This window comes from Dermacentor silvarum, chromosome 1 (genome assembly GCF_013339745.2).
Source record: "Dermacentor silvarum isolate Dsil-2018 chromosome 1, BIME_Dsil_1.4, whole genome shotgun sequence".
Classification (NCBI taxonomy): Eukaryota; Metazoa; Arthropoda; class Arachnida; order Ixodida; family Ixodidae; genus Dermacentor; species Dermacentor silvarum.
This window is the reverse complement of record NC_051154.1, coordinates 74,176,713-74,192,780: the sequence shown is the minus strand read 5'-3', so window position 1 is coordinate 74,192,780 and position 16,068 is coordinate 74,176,713. Positions and strand designations below refer to the sequence as shown.

The 16,068-nt window shown below is 48.6% G+C and overlaps 1 protein-coding gene across 1 annotated transcript in view; it reads left to right on the top strand.

The window, feature by feature from the left end:
* Positions 1-1,305: 1,305 nt before the first annotated feature.
* The window catches only part of LOC119466198 (protein NDRG3), a 67,860-nt gene continuing 53,097 nt past the window's right edge, over positions 1,306-16,068 (top strand). Inside the window, exon 1 of the mRNA XM_049669789.1 lies at positions 1,306-1,349. The gene's annotated coding sequence lies outside the window, so the exon portion shown is untranslated. The remainder of the gene's footprint in view (positions 1,350-16,068) is intronic.

The following is a 16,068-nucleotide window of genomic DNA, read 5'->3' as shown; positions in this document are numbered from 1 at the left end:
ACAAGGCAATTACTAGCAATTTCTCCATAACACCAACTAGCCCAACGTCGATCCCTTATGCAGTTCTACACACTGTACTGTGTACTACATAACATCGAACTACAGTGTGCGGAACATAGCTGCATGTAAATGGCACTCGCATTTTACATAACGGTGAGATGCGCTCTGTGAGGTTACGCAAAATGCAAGAACGCGAACGCGCGTGTCTATCTTAATCACTGGCGTATCCAGAGGAGGGGCCGGCCCCATGGTGCCCCCCCCCCCCCTCCCCCACTTCCCTGAGAGATCATACGTCGTAACTTCAGCGCAGACAAAATTGAGTACTCAGTAAGCTCCCCACCCCACACCGCCCCCCTGGAGGCTGCCCTGCTCTTCCTCTATACCTTTTCACGTGGCAAACGACGAGTGCATGACCATGCGTACATTTTCAGATGTGCGGGCCATAACTATTCTACTGCCTCCACTACAGGATTAACATAACTTGACACAAGCTAGAGTACGTGCAATTTCCCCCTATCAGCTTAATTGACTTGAAAAACTGCGAGTACTATGCAGCCCATGCCGCCAGGACAATGGAGGAGGACGTCTTTCAAACCGACATCAGGACTGAGGTTACATCGCCAGGTTCGTTGTTCTGGACACTGTCGAACTCCGTCATGTATGCTTCCTTGAATGAATCATAAGTGATCGGACCCCATTTGAAAGTTACAATCTTAATAGGCAAGCAGGCGAAATTTTGCAGCCCGGCTGGATTCGACAGTGTCCAAAATGGCACCCTTGGACGCCTTCTCGCAACTTCTCGAGAGAATCGCGGCATTCCCGGGCGGCACCAACCTCGTACACTACAGCGCAGTAAACTCTCCATCGCGTTTGAGATGTCGATCTCGCTAGTTTTCTAACCGCGTAATCGAAAAAAAAAAAAGAAAAGACGTTGTTGGGATAAAATCTGTAACGCAGCCATTAAGTCATTAAGTCCCGTTTTCTTTCGGTGACACCATTGGACTGAGTGACTCGGAGCATCCAGGTCACGGTGTTAGCGTTGTGCACGAGCAGCGCGCGCTCCTCCCTTTCTTGTTGTGATGAGTGTGGCGCTGACGCAAATGAGGGACCGCGTAATGTTCACGAGCTACATGTACTCTGTATACACGTCAGCCGCGCATCGCTGACGTGGGCGTGCTGCTGACGTTTCCCGAACCTGTTGCGCAGCGTGCACATCCGCCCTCCCCGCCGTCGGGCGGCGGCGGCCGTGAGTGCTGGGCCCCGTCGGCGGGGCACGCTCGTCCGGGGGTCGAGTGATGCCAAGCCGCCGCGCCATGTGTGTCGGCGGCACCGCAATCTTCCGCCAGGCCTGAGCCTTCTCTGCTTCAAGCGCACGCTTCCGCAGCTCGCAGAGAGAGAAGGAAACAGTCTTGTTTGTTATTATACGCATCGAAAGCTCTTGCAAAGGCTTGTTTGGATCAAAAGGGAGGGCTAGCATACGGAAATATACTTTTTTCGCATAATCTCTCGAAAATGCACTTAACCGTGGGATAAGCCAGTGGCACTGTCGAGCAGTTTTACACCCCCCCCCTTTTTTTTGGGGGGGGGGGGGAGGGGGGGCATAATCTGGGGGGCTTATTTCGTCCCCAAACAATAATCGACATGGCATAGCGTTCCTGTCAGGAATGGATAGCTAGCGTAGATTTTTAAGGAAAATGTACGCGAGATAGACTGACGATTATTTGTTTGGGGACAACATTAACTCTAAAGGTTGCGATTTTTTTTTTTTTTCAGAAGCGAAATTTTCTGCACTATCGTGCGCATTTCCTTTATTTAACACTCTACTCTCGCTATACATTCCTGTCAGGAACGCTGCAGCGCGCTGAAATAGGCATGTTGTTCCTAAAGTTAAAGTACCAGGCGCACAGCGTTATAGAAAGGAAAATACATGCAAGATTGATGACGATTATCGCTGCGGGGCAAGTCCCAAAAGGTGTAAGTATTGTTATTTACTATTGCTTCCGGATAACGAAGTCGCCAGCGCTGTACCCAAGTGTACCCAAACGATCGTTCTTGCATTCCACCCCCATCGAAACAGCGTGGAATCGAACCCGCGACATCGTGCGACCATTGCGTAGACCGTGGGAAAGTCTACGGAGTCGTAACCAGTGGCGGTCAGTGGTCGCATGCCCGCCATTCAGCCTGCTTCCTGTTTCAGCTATAAGCGCGTTAAACCGTGCCGTGCAAGCATGCAGTCAATATACTTGGCGGCGTTTTAAACGGAAAAGAAAACGTCGTCCGCCTTTTACGGCTGCGCTAGCGCTGACGCTTTCTTCCCGGGCCTAAATACGTGTACCTACAGATAGCGAAACGCTATCTAAGTCCTCGGATAATTGCCTTATTTCCTCGTTCCAACGGCCTCGGCAGCTAATACGACGGCGTATGACAACACGAGCGCGGAGTTTAAGCTTGGGGCCACGGCACGCCTATTTTTGTCTCAGCCCCGAATGAAGAACCAGTTGTTTACATAATCCGAGGCTCACTTGCATAAGCGCAGTCGGTGTGCCAAAGGAACAACTTACGCGACGAGAACTGAATAATAAGGATAATAACACACACACCCGCACACACAAAAAGAAAAAAAAAAAGGCGGGGGGGGGGGGGGGGGGGAGAGCACGGGTATGTTTACGAACGGCACCTCTCGCTCGCACCACGCCGGCGCGCCGCATCGCGCCTCCTCCTTTGGCTTCCTTTCCTTTTCGGCCCGCCTTCCTCCTTCTTCTCTTTTCCGCCACGCGATAATCTGAAAAACCGGCAGCGGAAACCGTGGCCCAAGGCTACGGCGTCGTCGCAGCCGCTGTCTGGTTACGAATCAGCAGCAGGTACGGAGCTCGCGGCAAGCCACGTGGAGCGCACGGTTCCGTCTATGCCGTGTGATTCCTTTCACATGTGCCAGACGCGGAACGGCCTTCTACCGGTCTTACGTTACGCGCCTCCTGTGCGGTGCCTATGTAAACTGCATCGTGAGCTTTCTACGCTGGTGCGATCGCTGCGACGCACTTTGCCACATCAGCAGTAGGTCACGCGCCGAAGAGGATATCAGCCGACGGATCAGTTTTGAAAATGGTGCGAACAAAGCGCTCCAACCTCTACTACCCCGTCTTTCGCATTGCGCGCGCGCGCGTGCCACTACTGGCTTCTGTTGCATATAATTGTTTTCACGGCTCAAGTAATGAACTCTCGAGAAATGTCACGCGAGCTATTTGCGCAGCAAGGCCGTCACTTGATGTCTCTCTAGCCTTCAAAAGGTTACAAAATACGCTTCGCTAAATGAATGGATTTGCTCTGTATGCGCGGTTCAGTGGGGAGAGGAGCTCGAAGAGGAAGGGAACGCGATTTCCATATCCCTTGCTATCTATACTCTCGCTTCTTTTGGCTCTCACGCCATGTGAGATAAAAAAAATAAAAAAAAATAAATAAAGCCGTCGAAGTCTGCTGGTGTCCCATGTATCGATCGTATGGCGCGACGCCCTTGAACAGTGTTTTAGTAAGGCATGAAGTAGCGACATGGCTTAGCGTTTCTCGTGGAGCTGCATTTCCATCTAGCTTTAAGGTTCACTTTTGTCTTCGTTCACAATGTGAAAAAAAAAAGGGGGGGGGGGAGACAAATATGACTATTGTGCTTCAGAATTGAAGCAGGTTTATAAACACTGTTGATATTGCTAGTGAGAGGCTTCCTTCAAAACGCATCAACGCTGAACGCGTACACGAAATTAGACGAGCACGCGAACTCGAATGTTTGTGCGGCAGAATTCTTATTCGTATTTAATGGCTTCCTAAATTATTCAAATGCGCACCGACGGTAGCGCCACTTCCATTACAGAAGCCTCACGTGTAGCTCCTGTGAGATTTGGTTGCAGAGTGCCCATGCGTTATAAATAAATAAATTAAAAAATTAATCGAAAAGATGACAGCAAGGCATGTTTGCAGGATCTTGACCGACAGCACGTTTCGATATCATTGTCGAAGTGTGAGCCGCGAGCGAGCCTCCATGCGTAAACCCCATCGCGAGCGATGAGATCCTAGATAGCACTCAGACAGAAAGCTGTCACTGCTTGAGTGCTTTGCAGGCAAAACGCTCCAAGAACACAAGAAGTCGGGGCAACTCTTTTTGCGGGAGTAACTCTTTGTCCCGTCATGCAACGCATTTTTTTTTTTTTTTTTAGAGTTCAAATAAAACCGTCAAATACGTTTGCTCTGCTTGGGACCTATCATAGTGACCGTACTCCATTGTATACCGTGTACAAGAATCCCTTGAAAATTCTGTTACATATGGGATTATCTCAAACTGTCTCTTCTCAAAGCCTTCAAGACGCCGAATAACTTTTACGCGATGACAATCTCAACTTACCGGAACTGTAACGAGCAAACAAGGCTGTAGTGAACCCGCAATACGCCGCTACAACAAAGCTCGACCTTGGAAAGCTGACACATTCCATGTGTCAAAACTGCCCGGCTGTTGCCACAGTGACAATGGCATTGACGCGAGTCGCTCACGGCAGCCGCCTAAACATATCATCGAACGGCGCATTGCGCACCCTCGCCTGGGTTACAACGGCGCACCGGTTAACCAACTCTGTATCGCAAACAGATCGAGCGACGATAGTTCTCTCTGATGCCGTTTCATAATGCGTGCTATAGAGGAAGGTATTAACGCAAAGAGGTTCGCTTGCGGAACGGGTAAATGGCGGGACGAAGTGGACACGCATGCACGCACACATATATATATATATATATATATATATATATATATATATATATATATATATATATGTGTGTGTGTGTGTGTGTGTGTGTGTGTGTGTGTGTGTGTGTGTGTGTGTGTGTGTGTGTGTGTGTGTACATACATATACTTATAACCATACATCAGTCCTTCTTGATCCAGCCATGTATCATAAAACGTATACGAACGGCTGATTTATACAGTGACTGCGCTTACCACAATCCAGCTGAACAGTCAGACAATTATTTTGCATTGTAAGTTGGATAAAGGTCGCACACGTTTCCCTTTGAAGTTGCTCGACTTTATAAGAAAATTCGCACTTTCTGTTTTATGCTTGTTTTATGTATAAATGTATATGTAGTTTTCTGTGTGTAAGCGGCCTTTTACGGCTTCTAAAAAGAGATTTCTTTAGTTCCTATGACACTTACAAATCTCAGTTGTTTACAAAACATCTTAGTGCGCAACTGGTGTCGGCATCACAGCTAAGCTGACGGTTACGCAGACGTTCAGACACGTCGACAAACAATCTCATGATACCTTTGGGGCCATGCGCTCGATCGATCACTCTCTAGGATATATCACTTGATTGCCAACATCCACAGCGGTGGAATTCAGTGGGTAAAGTGCTTTCTGTTACGAAGCATGCGAAGTCACGGGTTCAATTCCTGCATGCATTTAGGCTCGAAGTTCGCGCGCGCGTGGAGTCACTACGTGCGTCTCGTGTTTGGACCGGAATCAAGGCATTCAGCAAGCACGTGACCAGTTCGTTGGCACCAACTTTCTTGTTGACACTAGTGCAGACTATAGTACGTTTGAAAACAGTATCGAGAATACGTCATGAAGCAACGGAAGTGACTGTTTTCTACCACCTGCCGACAGTGCTTTTCTTTTTCTACAGTTGGATGAAAGAGCTGTCGCTTTCAAAAAAAAAATAATAATAAAAAGGCAAAGAGAGAGCAAAACAAAAATGAACAAAAAAAAATCACTTTGTTCTCTCGCGCATCCTTACTTGGCATTTAAAGTTTTCTTTGCGTCTTCACGTCCGCTGCCCTAATTATTTCGACTCAAAAATTTAATACGTCGAATTTAGAATCGTGAACGCGTTGCAGACTATAAAGTATACACGCTACACTGTAAATCAAATAATGCACTTGCCACAAGTGTGGCCTCAATGTTCATTGACCGCCATCGTCGTGCAGCTTATCGGTTTCAGTACCGGCCGCATCTAGACTTCGAAACAAGTGTCAATTAGTTGCTGCAAGGTCGAGCAGCCTGCCCCGTTCAGTAGCGGTGGCCTTTCGTACGCACAAAAGCCCGTACAGTTCATCGACTGCAGCTTTGAATAACTATTCAGAGTGAGGGCCCGGGCGTGGAGCGGGTTGCTGTACTATACTCCCAGCTTCTACAGTTTATTATTATTATTATTATTATTATTATTATTATTATTATTATTATTATTATTATTATTATTATTATTATTATTATTATTATTATTATTATTATTATTATTATTATTATTATTTAGATGGCTTCGACCTGGTCACAAATAAAGATTGTGCAATAATTCGGTTAAATAAGCTAAACATTTTTACCAAAGGAGGCCTGCCTTTGTGTGTATGGGCATCGTGCACTAAGGAACACGGTTGCCAAGTGCAATACGTATTCACATACACCCATGGCAACAACAGTTTTTCGGAAGTGCTGTAACGGAAATGCGTCCTTACCGAAGGAATCACGTGAGTAGTTTTCGAGCAGTTACACCCCTCTTGCAGGATGTCACATGGCGTTAGATTCATCTTCGCATTGACTTTATACACATCTCGGAGCTATTAATATAACAACACGCATCCGTGTTCGTGTTAGAAGTTTTTAGGACTGTACTGGCTTCATTCTATTCAGTGGCATGCAGTCATATTGTATAGGATGCATTGCCCACTAACGCTGCCAGAAGATTTCAGAAATCAGCGTATACGGAACTCACAAATGTGGATCATAACGCACTCGAGTGTCGCTATTAATAGTGCTTAGGTCTACGTTAGGAGCGGCTGTATGCTCCTGTTGATTACAGATGTGAGCACATGCATGCTTGCGTTCCTTTTATATAGGAACAGAATGAAAGGTACTACATGGAATCCAAGCCAACCGTGTTTATTTCCCCAGCTATCTTGCATGGCCTTAAACCAGTGATTTATATTCTCTGCGCGCAGCAATGAAACGGCCAGCGTCACAGCTTGGCTCAGAAACATGCACATTGAGTAGCAAGCGTTCTGCACGCGGCAAACGTTTACAGCAGCCAGTGTGTGCGTGCGTGTGCGCGCGCATCGCTTATATTCTTGACGCTTGAGTGTGTGCGGATGCAGTGTTGTTTTGCAGGTGCAAAATATCCATGAGCACCATTCACGGCGCGTTGGAACCTTACAAACGAACTAGCATTTTGTTCCTGCTGGCGAATGCCCACCGCTGTTGACGTGCACACGACGCTCCAAAAATAGGCGATTTCCGTGGGGGGCCAACATAACCGTAAGCCAAGGCAATTCACGCTGCACCGCAACGCACAAACGATCTGTTGCGCCTGCCACACATTGCACATAGTGTATACACTCTATCAACAGAGAGTATAGAGATAAGGAAAGACTGGAATCAATGTCCTTTGGCATGCTTGCAGGATGTATAGATACAAGGATTGAGAGATGAATATGGACAGAAAGAGTAAAAAAATTTGAAAAAATAGAGGGAACATTGAAAGAGAGGCGCGCAACACAATCATAATCTTGTTAGATATTCCGGTGGTATTAAAAAAAGCGCCGCAGTGCCTTTACAGCTTGCAATATACATGGATGTTGGTTCCGGGCCGGCGATTTGAACTTCACTCTGCTCTTAACGGTGTTAATAGCTCTATACATGGTAGTAATGTGTAGATTTTGTTTTTCATCCTATCTTTTTCACGGCGTGTCTCAAACGCGCAGGTGACCTGCGCTCTTCCTCCCTCGCTTCCGATACACTCTTGTATCGTGTGCCCGTTCGGTTTGACGCCGCAGCGATTCGAGGTGAGAAGCTGGCAGTCCTGGTGGCGTTTGGCTAGCGGGCTATATCAGGCAGCTCGCTGCCATTTGCGGGTCCGCAGGCAGATTTCTCCCAAGCTCTCTCAGAATGGGAAAGAGGGTCGGGTATAGGAAATAAATCGCCACCCCTCCCACCATGGCACAACCTTTCCGACCTTTTTGTTTGTTCCGCCGCATCTTATCCCCACCCGACATTTAAGCATTCCGTGGACGCGTTTCTGCCTTCCGGCTAGCGCTTGCAAGAACTCCCCGCAGTGCCGGGCCGCTCGCAGTATGGGTGTCGAATCCGGAGTCGGTTCATAGCGAAATTCCGGTTACGCACCTCTCTGGTCACGCCCTGCTATCGCGCTTCCGCCTTTTCGGTCTTTTTACATTCATTCATTTCTTTTTTTTTTTTCCCCTATATACTTGAGGCGCGTAAATGGCTCGCAGCGGAGCGGCGTACCTTTTTCGCAGGCCACTTATATATCTTAGCGTTCGCGCTTGTCGCGACAAAGGCGGCAGCGGCGCCGGCGGCGTCTGGGCGCGTAAACAAGTTGGCCGAGGCCCCTTCGCCGCAGTGAACTGCGAAAGCCTCGCAGCGGGCGGCACACGCAGCTGCCGACTACGCCGCTCCTCCCAGCTGTACTCGTGCAAAGGCCAACAGAGGCACGCGCCTCTCTCTCCGAGCGCTCGTCTTTCTGAGCCCCCGCCAGCGTCAACAATCAGAAGCAGCGTGCAAGTTTGTTTCTTTTCTGCCGTCCCTCCGCCCCACCACCCCCACCCCCACTGTTCATCTATAGGGGACATCAGAAGCTCATATGCACAACGGGAGAATTGTCGCCGAGACAAAACGGTCGCTGAAATATGTCTGGAGAAAGTATCGAAGCACTGTCCGCGATTGAAAGTTGCGTTCTCAAGATTGCGACAACCCCCCTTCTCGTCGTCCATTTGACCGAGAAGTGTGCTAGACGCGGCATATCTGTTCTGCGAAAGCCCACAAGGTGAAGCAATGTTCTTTAAAGGGGGAAAAAAAGTCATCTACCCGACTTGTAGTACGAAGCAATATAGAGGAAACTCATATGGGTTTTTCAGAAAGAAACCTTTGCAGTTGAAGAAAAGCTCGCCCTGGTCCAGAGGATCGAACCCGGAACCAGTGCCTTTCCGGGACGGTCGCTCTACCGTTTGAGCTAACCAGGAGGCTTTGTGTAATTGACGCCGCGAAGAAGAGGTATCTGGCGTTTTCGAGGGATGCGAACCGATGCCATCGTCCGCTTCTTCTTGCTCGACAAGGAAATCAGATTCAGAAATGAATGTCGTAAACGTCACAAAGCGATAGATCACGACAACAACAGCGAAAAGTCACGAAGGCTGCAGTGAGACCTCCTTTGCAGAGTGGCAAGACAATATCAGGGAATATCTGAAAACCAGGAAGTCGAGGGTGTGAAACAGGTGGCTGACAGGGCAAGAGAGATTAAAGTTGTTGAGAACATCGACCCCGTTTAGGAATGGTGCGTAGTTGCCTGAAGAAGATGTGAGGAAGCAAGCTACACAGAAGCTACAAACAGAAAAATAAATAGAAACAAAGTGAACAATAATGTGCCGTTGATCCCTTTGTATTCAATTCTTTGAGTGCTGTATGATAGGTGGTCGAAGGCTTTATAAAGATCGAGCTGCGCCAGTTCAACTAGAAGGCAGTTATAAAGTGTGTTGTGACTTTGTGCACTGGGCTGCCAAGTGCAGTTTCACGCCAACGAACCGTGGCGGGACCCATGTTGGGCAGCTGACACGAGGTCGTTATCATCCAGGTGGGCCTAAATCTTCGAGTTGAAAGTGAGCTTGAAAGCCCGGCAAACAGCTGAAGTATAGTAGTTATGTATGCTGAAAAAAAAAAAAAAAAAAGACGCAAGCTCTATATGTACGAGCACCGTGTATTTCGTAAACGGGCGTGATGCGGGAGTATACCTTCCGTGTGAGCATAATGTCAGAGTCCAGTATCCGCTGGAATATGCTGCTTAGAAAGGAGGCCACGAGTGAAGCAGTTGCTTTTAATGAGGGGATGGATGCCACCAGGGACAGTATTTTTGGGAAGTGACAGAGTTGGGCTTTGCTTCCAGGGTATCTTCGGGCGTTGTGGTGAACTTTGGCAACACTGAAGAGTTGATCTGTGGGTAGAAGAGGCCGCCCGATATGTAGGTGGGTTAGTTTCTGAATTTGCCCGTACAGACGAGAAATGCTTTTGAAAGGCGCATAGTAAGCAATGACAAATTCGGAATAAACTTGTCAGGCCTTCATAGTTGAATGATCGGCTGCTTCAAGTTTTTTACACAGAAAGTAGACCACGATATATTTTTTTAAATTATGCAGATAAAACGCACATCTTGGAGTCTATGTGAAACGAAGCTTTCGTGAAGCGGTTAGTTAAACGCTATAAATTTAGCAGTTTCATTCCCGGTGCGTACTTGGCGTGAAGGAAACTGCGCACGGGTGCGCATGCGCTCTCGCGCACTCGTGCTACGCAATGTGGCCCACGCGGCGGTCATCTCAAAGCGCTAGTTGGCGTTGGCATGGTATACGTGCGATTGTCGTTTAATAGATAGCTTTGTGTTAAGCTTGCGCGGCTTATGGCGTTACACGTATGGTTGTTCGACATGCCGATATAAATGTACGTTCTATTCGGGACAACTTTATAGAAAGCATATGTGATACATTAAGGAAGTTTACAAAGAATTCTCTGAAAAGCCAGTTTGGTTGAGTTTGTTAAACGAACTAGCGAGTCTCAAGTGCTTTTAGTCGGCTGGACTGACCAACTAGCGGCATGCATTCTTTTAGCAGCATTAGTCAACCGTTGTCTTCCTGTATGTGATGATAAGTAGGCAACAAAGAAAAAAAAAAGCGATTGTAGTTTATTGGTTAGAGAATCTGGCTGCTGTCCGGAGGTTCGATCCCACCATCGTGCGCAAAGCACTTTTTTTTTTTTTTTTTTTTTTTGTAAGTGCGAGCTATTCGGTAAGACATCAGCGGCACCCAGCAGGAAAGCCCGGAAGGGTTTGCAAAGAAAGCTAAAGGAGCAGGAATAGCCGCGCAATCTGCGATGTAGCAAGCGGTCGCAACCGTCGCACTGAAGTGCAGCAACGTGGTCGTAAACACTGCGGCCGCAGCGGCGGCTCACGGGTCTTGCAAAAGGTCCGGGATTTGGGCTTACGTCGCCACACAACAACAGCGATAATTGCCGCCAAGGAGGTCGGGGGGAAGGGCGAGGGAACCATTGAAAGTAAAAGAAAATGGAGAGGAAGAACTACACGCTGAGGCGTATCAGATAGTGTGGTGGAAGTTTTTTCTTTAGTGCGCGCTACACTAGAGGAACACATGACTTAAAAGCAAGTGTCTTTTTGAACGTTTTTTTTTTTTCTCCTTTTTTTTTCGCGTACATCCATGCGTACATCCAAATAAATAGAACGAAGAATACCCAGCATTTCTGTTCACGCAAGAAAGAAAGCGTACAATATAATGACTTAAACGAGTGTACGCAACAAGGAAATACTGGAATACCTTGGATCGCTTAAATACTCGGAGAAAAACGGCGAAACCACGCCTGACGAATAAAGCAGGAGAATTCACTTCTAGTGACCAATGACAACATTTGTTTGCAAATCGCGATCTTTTGTCCACTTGTTTCATCACATAATGACATAACATATGAACAAATTACTTTACGCACATTACGTATAGCTCCAAAATAGCTTAGGTGCCAAAATAGGCTCATGTTCACTAGCTGCGGCGGAACGCATGATGCAACCTCCGATCAAGCAAGGCCGACGCGGAGCTGGCTGATGAAATCATTCGTCATGCTCATCACGCGCTTCTTCGGTTACAGTACCGCTACATCCGAGCATCGACTGGCATCGCATGACAATTTTCATCGAAGAGTTTTCGCTCAAAAGCAGCGGCAGCGCAACTCCGTGGCCGCTCATCCTGCTGATGCGACAACAGGTGCGCGTAGCCGCCCGTCCCTGTCCACACCAAGCACCCAGCGCCATATTAGCCGCCTCTCTCGTTGTCATCTCGGGCGTCATCCAGCCTAGAATTTTTTTTCTTTTCGTTGTAGTGGTCAGGATCAGGAACGAGCCGAGTGAGGATCGTGGAGAGCCGGTCGCTCCCGTCCCCGCCATAATGAAAGCTCTGCCTCGCGACGACGACGCAGATTTGCATTGCAGATTCGTCCTAAACAATCTCGCATCGGGTTGTTCGCCCTGGAGGGACCAGGACGAGCGTGGCATCTCCGCGCGCAGGAGGTTTGCGAAGCGTGCAGTCTCCGTGATCTTCTTCCTTGGGTTCTTTGTTATTTCATATTGACCCAATTCGTTTCGCGCTCGCTTCTTGTCAAAGTTTTTGATTTCGCTTCTCACGTCCTCCTTAGCACGGCTTTCGCAAAAGTAGCGCTGAACGTCTGAGTGACGCCACTAAAAGCGAACGTCGGACCGCTGCGGCCTCGAGAGCGCGAAAGTTGGCGCGGGGCGTTCTTTCCAGAGAAAGCTCGCTCTTTTTTTCTTTTTCTTTCTCTCTCTCTCTCTTTTTTTTTTTTTCTTTCTTTTTTTCCGCTGTCCGCGCTCGGTATTCTTTCTCCAGAGGGTGGCCTTCTCGCACTTTCACCGGATGCCGTTCTCGGGAGAGCCACGCTCAGGGAGTTTTCATCGCGTCCATTCTCTCACCCTTTCCTTTCCGCCGGCTGGAAAAACGGCCCCGAGAATCATCGCTCGCGTTTTCGTGCCACCACCCCGCGCTGCCGAGCGTGCTCTTTTCTTTGTCCCCGCGACGAGTGTTTTCCATGTGCCGTTCGCAAAACGCAGCGGGGATACCCCCTCCCCCGCCCGCCCACCTCGAATGGCATGTGCGTATACCCTTTCCGCCGCCGTTGGAACCAACGGTCGGAACGAGATGAACGCCCTGGCACGAAACAGAGGGAGAGTGACGGATTCGACCCGTCGACGAACTCTCGCTGCTGACTTCTCAGAACAGACGGGAGAGAAGAGGGCCTCTGGCCGCGAGCGAATGAGTACCCCAGTAAAGGACTCCCCGGAGTATAACCAGCGACCATTATGCGGGCTATTAAATCACCCCCCCCCCCCCTTCCTTCTTCCCGCTACCACAAACCGCGCTCGTCTTTCTGTGCCCGCGTCGAGGTCGACGGATTCCCGCGCGGACGCTGCGGACGCATTAAACGCAAGGTCAAGAACGACAGTGGTCTCGGGCAACTCTCGGGTCGCTAGCCGTGATGCTTCAATGACGCGAGCCTTTTGCAATATGTATTCACCCGGTAAAAATGTAAGATTGAACTGACGCAGGGGGGAGCCGCGCCTCTTGCGTCTCTCACACTAATCAATAAAATAGGTTCCTATGTTCACGAAGTACAACTCGTCGCAGTTGTGTTGCGTCATTTCAAGTCACGCGGATTTCGTGGCAAGTTGTCAGTGTTGTTCAGGGCCCCCCGGGGGCACAAATATTGTGTGGTTTCACAGCAACGTGCGGTTTTCGCCGCAGCAATCTCACTCATGCAAGTCTTGGTCGTTGTGCTACTCTTTGACATCCGCAGCCTCATAGTCAGTCTAAATGAAACAGAGGTTCTTTTAATACTGTTTCGTCATAACCATATATAAGTACATCCGGTTGCTGTGACGCCAATTTCCAACTATTTAGTTGGATCGCTTATTTTGTTTCATCATATTTCCGTGCGGCTGCTACTCAGTGAATAAGATACCTACTGCAGAAAGGAGCATTGCCACACCCCTCGCCGACGCTGTTTCCTGAATGCATTTTACCAGCTCTCTCTGCTTTCGTCATTGCAAACGCTCCCGACTAGGCTCACTGACCCATTCAAGCATGTCAGCGGCAGAAGTAAGCACGTTTTTTGAGCCGTGACGTCACTCGTAAAGGCCGAGCGAGCCCCGTACATTTCAGTGGGTGACGCGGACGACACTTGACGCTCTGTCATAGTTTTACCAAAGCATGGTTTTCAAGGCGGCGGCGGCGTTCTCGGGTGGCGTCGCAGTCATAACCAGTAGGCCTTACGTTATCTAAGAGGTATTGAGCACATGCGACGCCTTCGTGAAGAAGGAAAACGCAATACTCGTGAAAAGGATGTATAGTAGCTCTTGGATACCGATAGTCCAGTGCCTCGCTGGCAGCATGCTTCAGAGCCTGTTTAATGAATTCTGCCAGGTACACTGATCTAGATTGGCGCTTATACGGTAGTCAGCCACTCTGGAGCGGTTGTGGCTTGTTGGGGTTAGTTGGGGAGTTGTATTTCTATTTTTCTCTTTCTATTCCCCCTTTCGCTTACCCCTAGTACAGGGTAGCAAACCGGACGCTCTTCTGATTGACCTCCCTGCCTTTCCTCTCCTTGCTCTTTCTCTCCCTCTGTATGGGAATGGGGAAAGAAGGTGGGTGGCATTGCGAGAGGACGCGGGGACGGCTAGGGTATCCGTTACTGTGGATGTAGGGAGAGGTCTGACTGTGCACATGTGGGAGCCGGTCAGGAGGTGAATACGGGCAGGCGCGAGGAGTGTGTAGGCGTGTGCTTGTCTCATTAGAACACCTTGTGCTCGCGTGAGCCAAGGCTGAAAAGTTTTGAGAGGACGTTTCATGAATTCTTGTAGGGGCGAAATAATTAGTAGTAGGATTGGTTAGGACTCGCGTAGATGATGCCGAGGAAGACAGGTACCTGTAGTGATCTCGCAGGCGAGCTGGTAGGCCGTTTCGTTACCTGGGATTCCCTCATGACTTGGAATCCAGGCAATTTTTCTGTGTTTGTGCAAATGCTCGTGGGCTTTGCGCTCTGTGTGTCGGTGCGCTTTCATCGTGTGTGTGGCTATGTGTGTCGTGCGTCGTCGAGCAGTATTTTGCGCTAGGCCACCATTCAGTCAGTGAACTGTTATATGTCTCTTAGAAAACTCAATAGTTAGCTGTACACGAAGCCTACTGCTTGACGGCTGCGGGTGCTCTGGTTGCTTGCGTCGTTGGAGCTATCGACGCTCTACGGCTCTGCTTGGTTTCAGGTTAAGTAGCGGTACATAGCAAGAACACATGTACGTGTGTGTGCTGGTGTTAGGGAGTGGTTGAATGGCTGTCCTTTGTTGTGCTTTATGTCAACGTGGCGTGGTAGTGCTGCAATCTGTAGTTTGATCGGATTTGTGGCTAGAGTGGGAGGGCGTTTAGTGGTGGTGTGGTTTTTACAGCGAAGCTGTTAACCTCTAGTTGGTCAGGACTTTTCGTGTCCGCGTGCGCGACCTTTGCTCACACAAGAATGTGGGCCGATCCCGGAGACAATGCAAAGAAGCGGGAAGCACACAGTGTGCTGCTTCTCCAAGAGGCATGACAAGAAGTCATCAGGTGACATGATCACTTGAAGAAGACGTCATCGTGTGATGTCACGTTTGACGTAATGGCGTCATCAGATTACGTAATCAGGCGCTATCGTGACGTGACGATGCCGTTATCACGTAACGTAATGCTTGACGTGATGATGTCATTACGCGACCTTTGATGTGATGACGTCATCACGCGACATTTGAGGCGATGGCGTAATCACGTTACGTCATCATGGACCGATCCCGGAGACAGTGCAAAGAAGCGGGATGTGCACAGTGTGTTGCTTCTCCAAGAGGCATCCCATGACGTCATCAGGTGATATCATCAAAGATGGCGTTGTGTTGCCGTGCGTCACTGTGGAGTTTTGTGTTTGTATATCTTACGAGTATTGGCATACTTCCGAGTAAAGTTGGTTTGGCGGCTTATCAGTTAACTGTGTGAGGGAGATCCGCGTCTTGTTTGCGAAGATTTCTGTAGTGAAGGCGATGGTGGAGTAGAAATATTAGGAAGGAATTTCAGAGTCGACGGATGTCCGTCTCTTTGAGCCCTAATTTGGAGACGGCGCATCACGTCTAATATGATCTTTCCCTGTTTGAGTAGTTATTGAACAGGATCCGTATTTTATACGTGCTATTTTCTTTCAATTGTATTCATTTCTTATCATTCGTCCCGGTGAGTGGCCGATCCCAGTGGTAGCGGGGCGGGGGTGCGGCTTTTTGCAATCCAATGACGAAGCGCGAAAACAATGGGAAATGAAAAAGAATCAGTGGTGGTCGGGATACCAAAGCTTTTTTTTTTTTTTTAATTATGTAGGCCAAGAGTACACTGATGCAGTTTGGTTGGGAAATTGGTTGGTTGTCGTACGTGACTGCAATAGGTGCTGGCTTTCAGCGAAGT